Source organism: Chiloscyllium punctatum, chromosome 30 (assembly GCF_047496795.1).
Source record: "Chiloscyllium punctatum isolate Juve2018m chromosome 30, sChiPun1.3, whole genome shotgun sequence".
NCBI classification, from domain to species: Eukaryota; Metazoa; Chordata; class Chondrichthyes; order Orectolobiformes; family Hemiscylliidae; genus Chiloscyllium; species Chiloscyllium punctatum.
In genome coordinates, this window is record NC_092768.1 from 64,375,152 (window position 1) to 64,393,163 (window position 18,012).

Genomic DNA, 18,012 nt, shown 5'->3' on the forward strand with positions numbered 1-18,012 from the left:
TATTCAGCTGGAGTAGGTTTTGAAGACGTGTATCCGCATATTGGTAGTGGGGAAGGTTTGAGTTACAATGAAAGGCTGGATAGGCTGAGAATATTTTCACACGAGAACTGGAGTTTGAAAGGCGACCTGATAGAAATTTATAAATTATTGACAGTTCGAATAGAATTAACTTTAACTGTCTTTTCTCCAAGCAGTGACACTTCAAGACGAGAGGGTAAATGTTTCAGGAGAAAAGAGAGATATTTAAAATAAGACATGAGAGGCTGTTTTTAACAGAGGATGGTTTATGTGTGCAATTCACTTCCTGAGGCAGTGATGAATGAAAGTACATTTACAATATTTACAGGATATTTGGATCGATAAATGCATTGGAAAGTTTCCGTGGGATTAGATAAAAGCTATTCATTTATGCCTCGTCCATTATTTATTGCCCAGAGGGCAGTTCAGGATCAACCACGATATTATGGATCTGGAGCCATATACCCGACCAGAGAAGTATAGCAGTTTCCTTCCCTATCAGGCAGTAGTGAATCAGATCTACAACAACTGATTCAACATCATCATTAGACTCTTCAACTCGAGGTATTTATTGAAATAGAATTCCAGCCTCTGCCATGCCAGGATTCGAACCGGTGTCCATTGAAGTATATCTGCACATTCATATTAACAATGCAGTAATATTATTACAAGGGCATTATTAACCCTCAGCAATTACAGGAGTGTCAGATGCGACTCGTTTAGTTTGGCATTATGTTCAGTATGAGCTGGTAGGACTGAAAGGCCTGTTTTCATGCTGTGTGAGTCGATGACTTTGATGCTATGAAACCGGCAGCTGGTTGGGATGAACAGCAGCATTGACAGTTTAATTGATCTCCTTCTGGGGTATGTAATCTTGCTGGTTACTCTGGAGTTTTTATTGCTCATAGAGCCCTTCCCACACACTGGACTGTTGAACAGACTGTCCCCAGTGTGACTGAGTAAATGAGTTTCTACTGCAACAGGTAATTGAATCCCGCATTGCGCTGGTTTCTCTGTGATATCGGTGTCCTTGTATCTACCCAGGATGAACGATTGGCTCAAATTATGCCCACGCAGACATAAGTCCCGTTGTCCATTTGTGAACGTGTTTTTATTCTTCCTGATACACCCACAGGGTGTGGATGTCGCTGGTCAGGACAGCATTTGTTGTTCATCCTGATTCGCTGCTGCCTCTCTGCACGAGAGACATGGATTCGATCCCAGTCTCGTGTGACTGTGTGTAGTTTTCACATTCTCTCTTTGATTGTGTGAGTTTCCTCCTACAGTCTGAAGGTGTGCAGGTTACTCGGATCAGCCATGGGAAATGAAGGGGAACGGAATCGGTATGGAGTGTGGGTCTGATAGGATGTGCTTCGGAGGGATGGTGTCGACTGGAATGGGCCGAATGTCCAGCCTACCTGCAGCGTCGGCATTCTCGGATTAAGTGTCAGCTATGTTGTTCTGCACCTGGAATCGCAAGTAGGCAGGATTTGGTAAAGCTGGTAGCATCCCCTGCATAAGGGTCATGCATGAATGGGGTTGCAGGAAATTAAAGGCATGTTCTCTGTTCCTGAGGTCAGGCTTTCATTTCAGGTTTTATTCGTCGATCTTTAACATTACCAGTTCGGTGTGTGAGTGCCCAAGGATGACTCATTTATTGTATAACCACAACACAACCTTCTCCAGGTTGCAGTATTTACTGGGAAGAAGAAACTGATCCTGAGCAGATGCAACCATAAGCAGCTGCGACTGCCAATGTCAAGAACACTGATCCAAGTAGGAAAATGAAATTTCGAACATTGTCACCCCAAAGTTCAACACGCTTTAGATACGCCAGTTGGTTGAGTCAACAACATGTACTGCTTATGGCTATAATATTATAAATGGGGGCAAGTATTCCCTTCCACCTCGTTTTTGACCAGGAGCAGTCCCAACCTCGGAAATACACGCGCCACTTTCCCGTCATTCCATCCCAACTTCCAATTGGATCTTCATGCCTGCTTCAGTCGAGAACTGGAATGAAGTGTGATTGCGTGCAGCAGTTGTTATTGCCTTGTGTGGGCAAAGTGATGAAGTAGACGATGTTAACCTATAATTCTAGTGAAGCATATCCTGTCCTGTCCCATGAGTTTGGAGAGTTTCATAAATCCCATTCTCCAACACTCTCATTCATGGAATCTCCACAGACTCTGGGAACGTTAAAGTTAAAGACTCAGCCCATTCAGAGTTCCCACATGCCTGTCATTAATTCCTGATATTGTATATTCTTCCTGACATTTCCTCTGCTACCATACTGGCTGTAGTTTACAAGCGTGGTCTGTGGAGTGCTGTAACCATTTAGTATTTTGTTTTCTGCGTTGTGGTTCCCGCGACTTCGTACCAAATCCATTTCATAGCGGTCAGTTCTCTCAAAGTTTTACTTTTGCTGAAATACGGTAAGAAATGACTCGTTTTTGCATGATAATGATCTCCGAGGTGATGATTTGTTTTCCATCGAATTTCGTTTTCTGATATTTCAGTGTTTCATGTATCAGCATTTCAACCCAAAAGTTCTGGAAGATGTCTCTTCCTCCCACTCGCCCTAACTCTCTTTCCTGTCCCTCGTCCCATTTGACTGAGGCATTGCACAATCTAACATACACTTACACGTTGATACCGTCCAGTCTGTGCCGTTGCACTCACTGTTACTGGGTGACCATGCCTCAATCTTTTCGTTGGCACTTTCAAATCATTCGATCCGTTTGGATATCGTGGCTGTGCAATCAATTCTCTTTTAGCAGCTTTTACTGACATGGACCAGAGATCATTGGAGCGTGTGGCTCAATAAGTTGACACAGAGAATAATTGGGGATAAGAGACTCTATTGGAAAAGATCAGCCATGACGGCTTTCTGCGATAGCCTACTGGTATTATCGCTGGATTGTTAACACAAAAGGCCAGGTCACGTTCTGGGGAGACGGGTTCGATTCTCACCACACCACGACGACGATAGAATGCAAATGCAAGAAATACTTCCAATTATGAATACGCTAAATCCGTTGTCCGAAAATCCCATCTGTTTCACTGAAGGCCTTGAGGGAAGGAATCTGCCGTCCTTAACTGCTCTGGACTCCAAGTGACTCCAGACCGCTTGGCAAAATATGCTGCAGAGACGCACCGCATGCTGGTGCAGAATGTTAAAAAAAAGGTTTATTCGACTCTACCTCGATAATTGTCTGCAATTCTTATAAGTCCAGGGATGTGATCACACTGGGAAAGGTGCAGGAGAGATTCACACGGATAGTGTCGAGGCTGAAGAGATTCAGTCAGGAAGAGAGACAGGTAAGACTGGGGTTGTTTGTCACGGTGCAGGGGCATTTGTGAAAAGGCATAGTTCAGATATACAAAATAATGAGGGGTGTGGATCAGGTAGACTGAACGTAACGTTTCCCATCGACGGAGAGTTCGATCACAGGGGGGGCAAAAATTTAATGAGAAAGACAGAAAGTTTTAAGTAGATGTGTGGAAAAGCGTTATAGGCCGGCAGGTTTTGGAATTTGCAACACTGTGTCTGTAAATGTCACAGAGGCAGGGACCCTTTTAACCTGAAGTAATATTCAGATATGAATATGTTATGCCAATAACAATAAGGCTATCGGCTAAACGATTTGAGTCGTTAAGCAGTTGATTTTGACAAATGGAGATACAACTGGCTGAAGGGTCTCCTTTGAAACTGTTGTCCTCGGTAGTATAGTTGTTAGTGTCGCCGCATGTTATGCGGGAGATAAGAGCTCAATTCCTCGCTGGGGCAGCGCAAATGTTTTAAAACTGTCGCTAAAATTCCGAAGTGCGGGTTATTCATGCCTGTCCTTCCATTCGCCATGGGACATGTCACAGGAAGGACAGTGCTGTCTGAATCAGCGTGGGGAAGGTCTGCAGCTCCCGCTGAGACAGAGTGTCAGTGAAAGTACAAACACGTGACTTCCGCAACCTGCACCTTGTATCTGTACAGGAAAAAGAAACAGGGTAAACCAATTCAGATGTGAGCGCAGAAACATTTTCCGCAGCATCATGAGGAAAACTGACAAATGGCTCCGAGAAAGAGTTTGTCTTTCAGGACTGTTAGTTCACAGAGATGTTTTTGTTCCACTTAAGCCCTTAAGAAATTGAATAACAATTTAACTGAAGACTTGAAATTTTAGAACACACCAGGCGATCACGTGCTGGAAACTGTCTTTACAAGCCAGATGCTTGATGACTGATGATGATGCTGAATGGCTCAAAAGCCATTCGCCATGTTTTAAAAAACTCAATGAGTGTCATTTTTCAACTGAACCAATAAGGTAAAAACAAAGCTACCAAGAAAATTTGCAAGCATTGTATCTGTCTTCCTTGTTGTGAAAGTGTTGAAATTCAGCTGTCTCACTGCTATTTCCAAATGTTGATTTCCAGTCAGGGAAAAAATATTTTTTGTTCCTTATGAAAGTCGGAAATTAAACATGAATTCCTGACATTACAAAACAGCAAAGGTATCAGTGCTGTCAGAGTCAGTGAGAATTTCATATCGGAGATGAATTCAAATGGAAATAAACGTTGAAAGCAGTTGCCTTTGCCTGCTCAGACTCAGTATGACAAAAATGATTATTACTGAAACATTCAGTATTTTTCAAGGATCTAATAAGTTGAATGCACAAAGGTTGGATCTGTGACCAGAGTGCCTCGGATTGAAAGACTTGGAGATGCAGGTTTTGCACTGGGGTGTGCAAATTTGAAAATCACACAACACCAGGTTATATTCCAACAGGCTAAATTGGAAATACTAGCTTTCGGACCGCTGCTCATTCATCAGGTGGTTGTGGAGTACACAGTTGTAAGACACGGAATTTATAGCATATGTTTACAGTGTGATGTAACTGAAATTATACATTGAAAAATACCTTGATTATTTGCTAAGTCTCCGATCTGTTAGAATGACCATGTTAGCTTCACTTCTTTCATATGTAAAGCGCAAAACTTTTTATTTTAAAGTTACATTCTCAGGTGAACTTTAACAATTGGTGTCAGCCCCCGTGTGCTGCTGTCTGTTCCATAATGTTTAGAATGAGTCTACTTTTATAAAATGAGCTAACACAGACTTACATGGATTCATGCAGTTTTTGAGCAAATTACGATGTAACTCTGCAAGTGCAAATTCACTCCACAAACGTATATGCGTGTGTGTGTGTGTGTGTGTGTGTGTGTGTGTGTGTGTGTGTGTATGTGTGTGTCGGAGGGTCTGTTTGTGTAGATAGGTAATGGGATCACCTGTACATTGACATGAGCCCAAGTTCCCGGTTGAGGCCATCACCATGGATACCGAACTTAGCTATCAGCCTCTGCTCAGGCACTTTCAGCTGCTGCTTGTTCCGAAGTCCGCCTTCGAACATAGAACAGAGAAGAATACAGCGCAGGACAGGCCCTTCGGCCCTCGATGTTGCGCCGATCAAAGCCCACCTAACCTACACTAACCCACTATCCTCCATATACCTATCCAATGCCCGCTTAAATACACATAAACAGGGAGAGTCCACGAATGCTACTGGCAGGGCATTCCATGAACTTACGACTCGCTGAGTGAAGAACCTACCCCTAACACCAGTCCTATATCTACCCCCCCATAATTTAAAGCTATGCCCCATTGTAATAGATGACTCCATACGTGGAAAAAGGTTCTCACTGTCAACCCTATCTAACCCCCTAATCATCTTGTACACCTCTATCCAGTCACCCCTAAACCTTCTTTTCTCCAATGAAAACAACCCCAAGTGCCTCAGACGTTCCTCATAGGATCTTCCTACCATACCAGGCAACATCCTGGTAAACTTCCTCTGCACCCGTTCCAGTGCCTCCACATCCTTCCTATAGCATGGCGACCAAAACTGCACACAATATTCCAGATGCGGCCGCACCAGAGTCTTATACAACTGCAGCATGACCTCAGGACTCCGGAACTCAATTCCTCTACCAATAAAAGCCAGTACGCCATATGCCTTCTTCACTGCACTATTTACCTGGGTGGCAACTTTCAGAGATCTGTGTACATGGACACCAAGATCCCTCTGTTCTTCCACACTACCAAGTAGTCTACCATTAGCCCAGTAATCCATCTTTTTATTACTCTTACCAAAGTGAATCACCTCACACTTAGCTACATTGAACTCCATTTGCCACCTTTCTGCCCAGCTCTGCAGCTTCTCTATATCCCGCTGTAACCTGCCATATCCTTCCTCACTGTCTACAACTCCTCCGACTTTCGTATCATCCGCAAACTTGCTCACCCAACCTTCTAACCCTTCCTCCAGGTCATTTCTAAAAATGACAAACAGCAATGGTCCCAAAACAGATCCTTGCGGAACACCGCTAGTGACGGCACTCCAAGATGAACCTTTGCCATCAACTACTACCCTCTGCCTTCTTCCAGCCAGCCAATTCCTAATCCAAACCTCCAACTAACCCTCAATGCCATATCTATGTATTTTCTGCAGTAGCCTACCATGGGGGACCTTATCAAACGCCTTACTAAAATCCATATATACCACATCTACCGCTTTCCCCTCATCTACCTCCTTAGTCACCTTCTCAAAGAATTCAATAAGGTTTGTGAGGCACGACCTGCCCTTCACAAAACCATGCTGACTATCCTTGATCACATCATTCTTATCCAGATGTGCATAAATCCTATCCCTTACAATTCTCTCTAAGACTTTGCCCACAACAGAAGTGAGACTCACTGGCCTATAGTTACTAGGATTATCCCTACTCCCCTTCTTGAACAAGGGAACCACGGTTGCTAGCCTCCAGTCCTCTGACACTACTCCTGTAGACAAAGAGGACACAAAAATCAAGGCCAATGGCTCTGCAATCTCCTCCCTTGCTTCCCAGAGAATCCTAGGATAAATGTCATCAGGCCCAGGGGACTTATCTATTTTCACCCTTGCCAGAATTTCCAACACCTCTTCTCTACATATCTCAAAGCCATCCATTCTACTTATTTGTGCCTCAGTATTCATATCGACAACAATGTCCTGTTCCTGAGTGAATACTGACGAAAAGTATTCATTCAGTGCCTCCCCAATCTCTTCAGCCTCCACACTGGGCAACTTCCCATTACTATCCTTGATTGGACCTATTCCTTCCCTAGTCATTCTTTTATTCCTAACATACCTATAGAAAGCCTTAGTGTTTTCCCTAATCCTACCAACTAAGGAACTTTCATGTCCCCTCCTTGCTGCTCTTAGCTCTCTCTTCAGGTCCTTCCGGGCTACCTTATAACTCTCAATCGCCCCTATTGAACCTTCACGCCTCATCTTTACAAAGGCCGCCGTCTTCCATTTAACAAGGGATTCCAACTCCTTATTAAACCACCGCTCCCTCACACGACCCTTTCCTCCCTGCCTGATAGGTACGTACTTATCAAGGACACTCAATAGTTGCTCCTTGAACAAATTCCACATATCAATTACGCTCTTGCCTTGGAATCTACTTTTCCAATCCACACATCCTAAGTCATGCCTCAATGCATCATAATTTCCCTGCCCCCAGCTATAACTCTTGCACTGTAGTACACACTTATCCCTCTCCATCACTAGAGTAAAAATCACCGAATTGTGGTCACTGTCCCCAAAGTGCTCACCTACCTCTAGTTCTAATACCTGGCCTTGGAGGATGGTCACCCGAAGGTCCGAGGTCGAATGTCCTGGACCACTGAAGTGCTCCCCAACTGCGAAGGGGCATACCTGCCTGTTGATTGATGTGCAGTCGCCATTCATCCGTTCTGTAGCCTCAGCTCGGTTTCACCAATGCATCCTTGCCTGCAGCGTGTTGTTTTTTCTTAGATTAGCGTCAGTCTAAACATTATGGCACGGACACAGCACACAGGGACTAACACCTTCAACATATTATCTGGGTTGACATTAATTGTTCAAGTTCACCTGCGAATGTAACTATTAAAGGAAAGTTTTGCAATTTACATAAGAAAGAAGTGAACCGAACGGAGTCATTCTAACAGATGGAAGATTTAACAAACAATCAAGTTATTTTTCAATGTAGAATTTCAGTTACGTCACACTGTATCCTTTTGCAATAAATTCTGTATCTTACAACTGTGTAGTCCATAACCACCTGATGAAGTAGCAGCACTCCAAATACTAATGCTTCCGATTAAACCTGTTGGACTATGACCTGGTGTTGTGCAATTTTTAACTTCTTGACTTCTTAAATCAGGACTTCTTGTTCCTGAGGCAGAGAAAGCAGCTCTACCAGGAATCTGTTTAATGTCTTAGATTAGTCAATACCCCAGCCCTTGAAAGAATGGAAAAGTGTCTTCCCTCTCCCTGCACAGTCGGACAGTTCATCATTCTCATCTGATTCCACTTCGCAAGAGTTTCAAAAAACTGTCAAAACTGAGTCTCACCTATTGAGTGGGTTGGTTTCTGAAAACGAAACGTACCTATGAGCAATGTGTGGGGCTTTTCCAGGATTGTCTTCTCTGACAGCGCTGGGGCATGACTGATGTTCTCTGCGACATGGAATTGCCAGTGTTTGAGTTGGATAGACAAAGTAAAAAAAAAATACAACATCAGGACATAGTCCAGCAGGTTTGTGTGGAAACACTAGCTTTCGGAGAGCCGCTCCTTCATCAACTGGGTGTCTTTCTGCACAAAATTGATGTGTGTGTCAACATGCGCGATCTTTTGGAAGATCATCTAGACTTTAACCGACCGTTCGTGGTGTATATGTTACCCATGACTTGGAGGTGTTGGTATTGGACTGGGGTGGACAAATATATTAATCACACAAAGCAAGGTTAGAGTCCCACAGTTGACTACCACCTGATGAAGAAGCAGCGCATGGAACACTGGTGTTTCCAAATACACCTATTCGATACAATCTGGTGCTGTGTAATCTTTAACTTTGATTGTTCTTGGTAAAGTTTAACTGATCGAGGACAGTGAAATCATTTTCGTTCATAGAGATGAAAATTTAAAATATACTCCATCTCAGTGGAGCAAGAAAGATTAGTTTGGATGTGTGATGAATCTCCACAATGCGACTGCGCCAAGTAAAAGTCGAACCAACACCAACTGATAAGTAGCCAGCTATACGAATGGTTGTACCACTGGCCAGCTGCACAGCTGAGATTTTACACGCTGCAGAGCTGTGGTTTAAACAAGGACATGAGCAATAGCAGTAATAGTCACAAGGTGAACAAAGAACAAAGAAAATCAACATCGTTGATTCACTTCAAATTGTCTTTTAAAAAACTACCATTCACAATCTGATCAGCCAATTAGTGAGGTCACTGCTGATCGAGGAAATTACAACTGACTTTGCTGCGTTTCCACCATAATTAGAGGTAAACGCCAGCAATATCACAATATTTTATATTCCCATTAATTTTCAGCTTTATATTACGTTAATGACCTTTCCGTATTTGCAGAAAACTGAATAACATGAAATGAGTGAAAAAGTAATTCCGGTGATGTTATCCAATGCAAAGTCGACCAGAAAAGAAGTCAAAGACTTGAAACATCATTCCCATTTCTCTCTGTAGCAATGTATTTTCCTGAGTTGAACATTTGCAGGACTTGTCTTTAATATCTACAAAATCAATTATTTTCCCGGGACAGATTCTTCATAAATCAATTAACATCTGCGGTGTTGAAACCTATTTTATTTCAGATTAAAATAGTTGAATATCCTTTCCCCAGCCTAATGTCCCAATATTCCCTCCTCTTCCATGTAAATGCAAGCTGCTCCAGGTTAGGTTGGAGATCCCGACCTGACATTCCATTGCTCCTAGCTGCTCCATGTCAATAGAAGCTGCTCTAGGTGACGTTGTAGCTCCCAGTCTGATGTCCCAATGCTCCCTACCCCCATGTCAATAGAAGCGGTCCAGTTGAGGTTGGATCTACCAGTCTGATGTCCCAATGCTCCCTGCTGCTTCATGTCAATAGAAACTAGTCCAGGTGTGTTTGGAACTCCCAGACTGATGTCACAAAGCTCCCTGGTCTATGTCAGCGGACGCTGCTCCAGATGAGGTGGGAGCTCTTATCGCTGGAAGCTCACTCACCTCTACACCATCGTAGAAATACTGCCCACTGACCATTTCTACTACTGGAACCATTGGTGGAATATCCAAATCATGAGAACCTAATCTTATTCTTCATCACCACCGAATCGTTATTTCCAAAAGACTTTCTTTCTTAAACCTTATTTAGCATGTGCATACTGCAGTCAATCCGAAGTAAGATCATGGTGCTAATTGACGTATGTTCAATAAAAATTACATCCTATTTTTCATGTTGTGTAAATTCTACTTAGCAAGGACAATGTTTGGAATGAAATCACACTTTTTTATTCCAGGTGAGGGAATGTGACTTGTATAATTTAAATTGAAGTTGTTCATTGTGTGAAATTATCAAATAGATCTCAATTTCAAGACAAAATTGCTAATGTTGTCATCCACCTTGAAATGTGGTGTCTTCTTCTTTCCACCACACAGGTATTAGAACGAAACATCTGTTAATGACATGCGTATACAGACACTTGAAATCATTTTTAAGTTTATGCTGCATGAATCTGCGGTTATTGATACACAGGTTAGGTTCATTCCCTGCAGTTAACATGCTGACTTCCCCAGTTGTTCATAGTTCAATGTGATGCATCCAGTGTGTGCATAACGAGAGGGACCTTGCTTACCACATCTTGCCTTTATCTGTATCTTATGTCCATCATTCATCAATGGCACGTCCAAGGGGAACGGGCGAGACCAATGTTTAAGTCTGTCTATGCCCATGCACGGCACCCACAACGGCAATTCTCGACTGTGCATTTGCAGCCAGTTCTCTGTGCCCCTACACACATCCCCTGCCCTTTTTCAAATATCTCCATTAATTTGTGCTGTCTCACTGTGCTCTTCTCACCAAGATGATTCACTTCCACCCAACCTGCTCCAGATTTCATCTGACAAAACAATCATTAAGAATTGCATTGCATAAACATGCACTTCACATCTCTCGTTATTACATTTTCCTGAATTTCTTTCATACGATAAAAGTTCACAGCAACTTGACTTGCAAAAGAGAAACGCGTACCATTTCATTATCCCAATTAAATCCACATTTCAATGCAGTTTAGCCAAAAGGCTCAAATTATTCTTTGAGAATTTATAATGGCGTAATGGTTAGAAACTGACCATTGGAGTTCCAATTTCAAAAAGTCAGCTGTGGTCATCCAAAAATGGCAACAACAAAATCACCAAAGTTAGTGGGATGTGAACCCCCTAGTGTAGAACATAATGGGTTAGTAGTCCACCAGCTTAACCTCGCTGCCACATCGTCATAAAATGCTTAGAGGCATGTGACCGTATGAGTAATTGAGTTGCTTAAATTATGCAGCGCAGCAGATATTTCTCCGTGGTGTTGGCGAAATGATAATTAGTGCAGTAAGTTCCAAGTGTATGGACTGACCTCTGGGTTATGGGGAAGCGCACTCCCACTGTGATACTCTGCTCGCAATGATTTGAACAAAATTGAAGAAATTACTATGTAACAAGGTCTGTTGAATTCTGTGGCGATTTGAAGTCAACAGGATGAAGAGCCCGTGACACCAGAAGGTGTAGAATTGTCAGTGAGGAATTGTTTTCCAGACTGGAGGTGAGCACATAGTGCTCAATGTCATTATTCGGAACACCTTACTTCCGTTCAGATATTTTTGACACGATCTTGTGTACAGAACTGACAATTTCAAAATCCGAAATAAGGCTAAACTGACAATTGAATTCATCAATGCAAAAACCTTGAGCTGTATCATTTTCCTGGGCCGTGCGACACCAAGTCACTGTATGATCTCAGCAACACAGTGAGCAAGTGTCAGAAGGAAAATGAGTGCAGTGCCAGAGCGCATACTGGGAGCAGCAGGTGACACACGGGGAAGTGCATTTCACACAACAGGAACACTTCCCAAACAGCGGACTGCAGTGGAATAATTCAGAGGGGTTTACACTTTGGAATTTGATGCCAGAGACACAATGGAGACCTGTCATTGAGTGTGTTTAAGATAAAGATTTTAAGATTTCTCCATTTGAAAAACAAAATAAAAAGCTCATGAGTTAGTGAAGGCAAATGTTGAAGTTGTATATTTTAACAATCTGCCCATCTTTGCAATAAGAAGCTCACCACTTGCCTCACTCGGGGTCAAAACCATTGGTGAAGATGATCGCGTAATCGCAGTTACCAGCCATGGAATCAGAGAAACTCGGTTTCCCAACCGTTAAGGTACAGCCAGGAATGTGGAGGTAAGCATTAATGTGTGGCTCAAAGTGCTGCAGATGACCAGTGAATGGTATCTCTGTGCCAGTATAGTGGGCTGTGCTGTGCCGAAGGTTTAGGTCTGAGCCTCACATGGAGCAGCTTCAATTTGTCGTCGGGTCGAGGGGTACGGATGGAAGGTGATATTGGGCAAAGCCAAGTTTATGGGAAACTACCAGTTTTTGTGGATTGAATACCGACCTTTTCTGGATAATGACTCCTTGATCAACAAACATCCTGCAAATATTTAAAACGTGAAGAGACATGTGTGGAGAAAGAGCCGAAGGTGATTTTTCAGCAGATGGTGACGTTTCCCATGTGCACTGCGTTAAATCCCGGGAAAATAGATGTTGAGCTGGTTTCATGATATCCAGTTTGTTGCAAACTCGCAAAGGTCATTGTAATAATCAAAAAAAAAGATTGGTCGCGTAGGACCGTCTGAATATTGTATTCAATTTTAGTCTGAGCATCTTTCAGATGAAGTGGTGTGCTGTTGAAAAACACAAAAAAAGACAGAGTAAACTTTTTGGTGGAGATAAGAAAGCATGAAATACACCTGACATCATGTGAATGTGATCAAATCTTTAAAGTAGGTGTTGCGTCTCCAAGTGACGATTCAATTGCTACTCATTTGGATGTAACTTCTGTCTCCAGTTATTTTAGGACATCAGCCCCATTTTCAATGCTTCACCTTGAATAATACGCTACACCTTTCAAGTCCATGAACTTTTTATACTCCATCTTATTCAGCTGTGCGTGTTTGTGAAATGCCTTTGTGTCTGAAAAAAAAACAAATTCGAAATTAATCCACACCCACACTTTTCCTTTCTTTCAATGATAAATTCCCTCCTTGTATGTCAGTTCGTGCGTCTTTTAAAACACTCTGAGATCAGAAATCTACGTTTTATTTCCGGAAATTCATCCAGGATTTCAATAACTTTGTTGAATGGAAGAAACTCTCATCCAATCTTTCCTTAATCATTCACTAGTGGTTTTGAAGCCCTAACTGAATTGGTAGGTTCACTCGAAAGAGGGAGCTTCCCCGATTTAGTCACTTCAAACCTCACATTATCTGAAAATCTCGTTTGTTTCCGTTTAAGCTTGCGTGTTTCTTGTGCAGCAATTCCACATCTCGTGAATAAACTCCTTCATTCTCTATCATACCGATGAAACCATTTATATCCTTGCTGATGATTTTATGTCTCAGTAAACCCCGTCCCTGGGATTCCTAATATATTGCTATCCAGGAAGCAGCGTTTGTGCACTTTATAAACTCTTCACATGTCTTTGTTGGAGAACGAGGTCAAGGATTACACTGAGGGTGACCGATTTCACAGTTTCGCGATGAACTCTTTGCTTTTTAAATATGATTACACTAAATCTCCATGACCTGAGTGAGTCTCAGATATTTCTAAAGGTAACTGACGTTCAAATACATCATAGTAGGACTATAGATATTCAACTGCGGACTAGTTCTGGACAGTAAATATCATTGCCAAAGGCCACCATAGATCTGAATTCAATACTTTTCACACAGTAATTATCGTAGCTATTGTGTATCGTATTTCCGTGTTCTTGCCCACTTTGTCCATCACTACATGTGTCCTTTAATTGAGTTCTACTGAATGATTAATTTGTGAATGGAGACTTTCCCTTCACCTCTTATTCGAAGCCCCATGGATCATTGAATAATTGTACTTATATGCTTGCAGAGGACAGTCCTGCCATTACAGGGATGAATCAGTAAACTTTCGCCCGTATCCTCGAAGGCAAGGATTTCCTTCTACAGTTTAGGAGATCATTACAGCACTGAATCCCATGTGGGCGTTCATTAAAACTAAAACAGTTGCAGAAAGACTAAGATTTTCAGACTAAGATTTTGCAATCTGCTTGCATTGCTTGTACCAAAACTTACATTCCACATTGTACTATGTTTGTGAATGATAGCATTTTCTGAATCTTCAGCAATGATATTTAAATTTTGTCAGAACACGATCATTCACTGTTCTCTCTTTCCCTTCCGGTTCCCCATTTGATATCCTGTATTTTCTCAGTTTATCTTACTTTTTCAACAATTCAAACAATCTCACTTCTGATTACCAATCCGAGAGAGTACCATAAATTTGTCAATTTATCTGCAATGCAGATGTAGGGCGCGGTGACCAAGTGGAAAGGCATTGGTCACATGAACTAAGTAGCAGTAGCGGGGTGGTGGTGTTTATCGCATCCCCGCGGACTGAGCCGTCTCCATTGGTAGATCATCACACATTAACAGTGAAGATCTTTTGATGTCATCCTCGAAGGTACATGCTACAAAAAGCCGAAGACTGCGGGAAACTGTTGTGGTCAGCGCTAACACAGAGGCCTAGGGGAAACTGGTGGACCCATAAACCAGAAATTAATGGATTAAAAGATTATTCTTTTGCGAAGAATCCGATTGAGACCATCATCTTAACACCTCCTGGGGAGAAAATGGACGTGGGTGAGCGGACATTCTCAAATGGTTCCAGCATTTACAATCTTGGTCCGTGTGACAACAAAAGCAGAAACCTGGAATTGTTTATCTTGCTACTGAAAAATCGGTTAGTAAATTTTGAAGAGCTTAGATATTTCTTCCTGGTGTTCATGAAATGAGCAAGCGCAGAGGAGGGTTCCCTGAGTATGGTCTGGCTTCTGGGTTATGGACCCAGGGCCCTCCACTGTGATATTCTCCTCACATGATCTAAACACACACAAATAAATGACTCAGTGACAAGGTCTGCTGAATCGGATTCTGTGGAGAACAGAAGTCGATTGAATGAAAAGAGCCATAAGAGTGCGAATGGAGCAAATTATTTTCCAGACTCGAGGAGAGTGCATCGTGCTGTTTCCAGGTGTCAATATCTGTACAAGTACACTGAATCAGCCTAGGGTGTTATTGTACTGCATCTTTTGTATAACAGTGCAAAAGCACGAAACTTTTGTATAGGGGGACAACTTCAAAATCCTCAATGAGGCAAAACACACAAATGTGGTAAACAACAGAGTAACCACACAAACTGGTGTTACGTCATGTGGTAAGCTTTCCTGCTCAAATTTCGCTCAAAATCGCATTCCTGAGTATCAGATTCGAACAGTGAATGGTGTATGTCAATACGAACTGCTCTGATCTCACAACTTCAGCATTTCACACGCCCCCTTAAGTCCGTCTGCCAATTGTAATTGATCACTCATTGTGTTACTTCTACACACGTAGAGAAGAAATTACTTTAAGAACAACAGCCATGTATGTGACTGGGATCTGACACCTGCGACTCCACTTTCAAGGAGCTAAGAACCTGAACCTTACCATTAAGTGCATAAGTCCTGCTAAGGTTTGCTTTCTCAAAATGCATCACCTCGCATTAATCTGAATTAAACTCCATCACTTTTCTTTAATAATTTTTAGTTAGCTGATCAGAATGCCCAACTGTGTTAATCAGAATCACCTCACTCCAGCTATACATTAAACCAATTGTTTTAGTTCCCGTTGTTGTGCTACTTCTGTCACAATGTATTTTATCTAATTCTACTTAATATTATTCTACTGTCACTATTAGGTATTCTACTGCCACCTGTGCTACAATGATCTTCCATCCCAGACTAACCTGTCATGATAAGATATTCAGCTACCCCATCTGTCACAATGTTTTCCTGTCCAAAGCTGACTCAACTAACCGCTGATTATGTATATAATGTCATATCCTGCTACAAGCGTCTCAAGCAGGCTGACTCGACTATCAATAAATTATTTAAAGTCATGCCCTTCCTATTTATTGTCACGACTTGTCCCAACCTACCATGATGATATTTAGTAGGGAGTCTGACTTGACTAATTGTTTTTATCTCAGCCTGCCATTGTAACCTTTCAGCCTCAGTCTGACTCTGCTAATTGGTGTAGGAGCATTCCACTATTCCTATCCCATCCTGCCACAGCGGCCCCATCCTGCCCCAGTGATCTTTTGACGCGTGTGGCATTCCGCAGACCCCTTGTAACAGATTGCACACAGTTTCCGTGCCTTTCCCCTTCCCATGCTTTCATGCTCTGTATTTTCTGTACCGTGTTCGGATATTTCATCAGACATCTGTTTATCTTCACCCCATTTTCCAGTACTGGTCTTTATCCATGTGTGCTCTAGCTTCTCAAGTATTCGGCTAAATACTCCTGAAATGTTTTCATGACTCAAAGCTTTACCACACGTTCAAACAGTGAGTTCCAATTATACAATACTCTCAGAGTGAAAACGTTCTTCCTATATCTCCTCTGAGCACCCTCTCTCTTGCGTTTAACGGAGATCCCTGGTTGTTAACTCTTCCCATAAGAAGTTTGTTCCTATCACACATACCGGTCCCCTTAATGTGCACCTTAATCACTTCCTCACTCGCCTTCTCCGCTCCCAGATAAAGAGCCTGAGCAGAGCTCGTCTATCTTCGCCATAGCGATAGTGTCGTGCTGGAAAAGTATAGCAGGTCAGGCAGCATCCGAGGAGCAGGACAATCGACGTTTCTGACATAAGTCTTTAATCAGGAATGAGTTTTGTGGGTGGGGACTGAGAGATAAATGGGAGGGGGTTGGGGTTGAATGCAAGGTAGCTGGGAAAGCGAATGGTGGATGGAGCCGGGGAGAAGGTGATAAGTCAGAGGGCGAGAGATGATTTGGAAGACTAGTGAACAAAGAAGAACAAAGAACATAGAAAATTTACAGCCCAGGAACAGGCCCTTCGGACGTCGAAGGCTGAGCTGATCCAAATCCACTGTCTAACCCTATCCATCAATTGCTAAGCATCTGTATCCTTCTGCATCCCACTGACTCATGCATCAGTGCAGATGCATCTGAAATGAATCTACTGTGATTGCCTCTACCTCTTCTGGCAACACGTTCCAGGCACCTACCACCCTCAGTGTAAAATGCTTCCAACGTCTATCTCTCTTAAACTTTTCACCTTTCACCTCGAACGCGTGACCTCTCAGCAGTGAATCCCTCACCCTGGGAAAAAGCTTACCTCTATCCACCCTGACTATACCCTTCATGATTCTGTAGACGTCGATCAGGTCCCCCTCAATCTCTTTTTTTTAATGAAAATAACGTAACCAACTCAACCTCTCTTCTGAGCTAGCATCTTCCATACCAGGCAACATCCTCATAAACCTTCTCTGCACCCTCTCCTAAACGTCCATATCGTTTTGGTAATTTGGTGACAAGAACTGTACACAGCATTCTAAATGCGGTTGAACCAAAATATTGTATTTTTTAGCATGACCTGTCAGCTCTTACAATCAATGCCCCGTCCGGTGAAAGCAAGCATGCCATTTGCCTTCTTGTCCACTCGATTCAGCTGTGCAGCCACCTTCAGGGTACAAAGAACCTGAACTCCCAGATCTCTCTGCTCATCAACTTTACCCAAGGCTCTTCCGTTTACAGTATGCTTGTCTCTAGAATTAGACTTCCCAAAATGCATCACCTCACATTTGCCTGGATTCAACTCCATCTGCCACTTCTCCGCTCAACTCTCCTGTCTATCTATATTCTCCTTCAGTCCTTGACAGTCCCTATGCTTTTTGCTACTCCACCAATCCATGTGTCATCTGCAAATGTAATGGCGATATTTGGACTAGCAACCCTTGGAGACTGGAGCATTGCAACTGC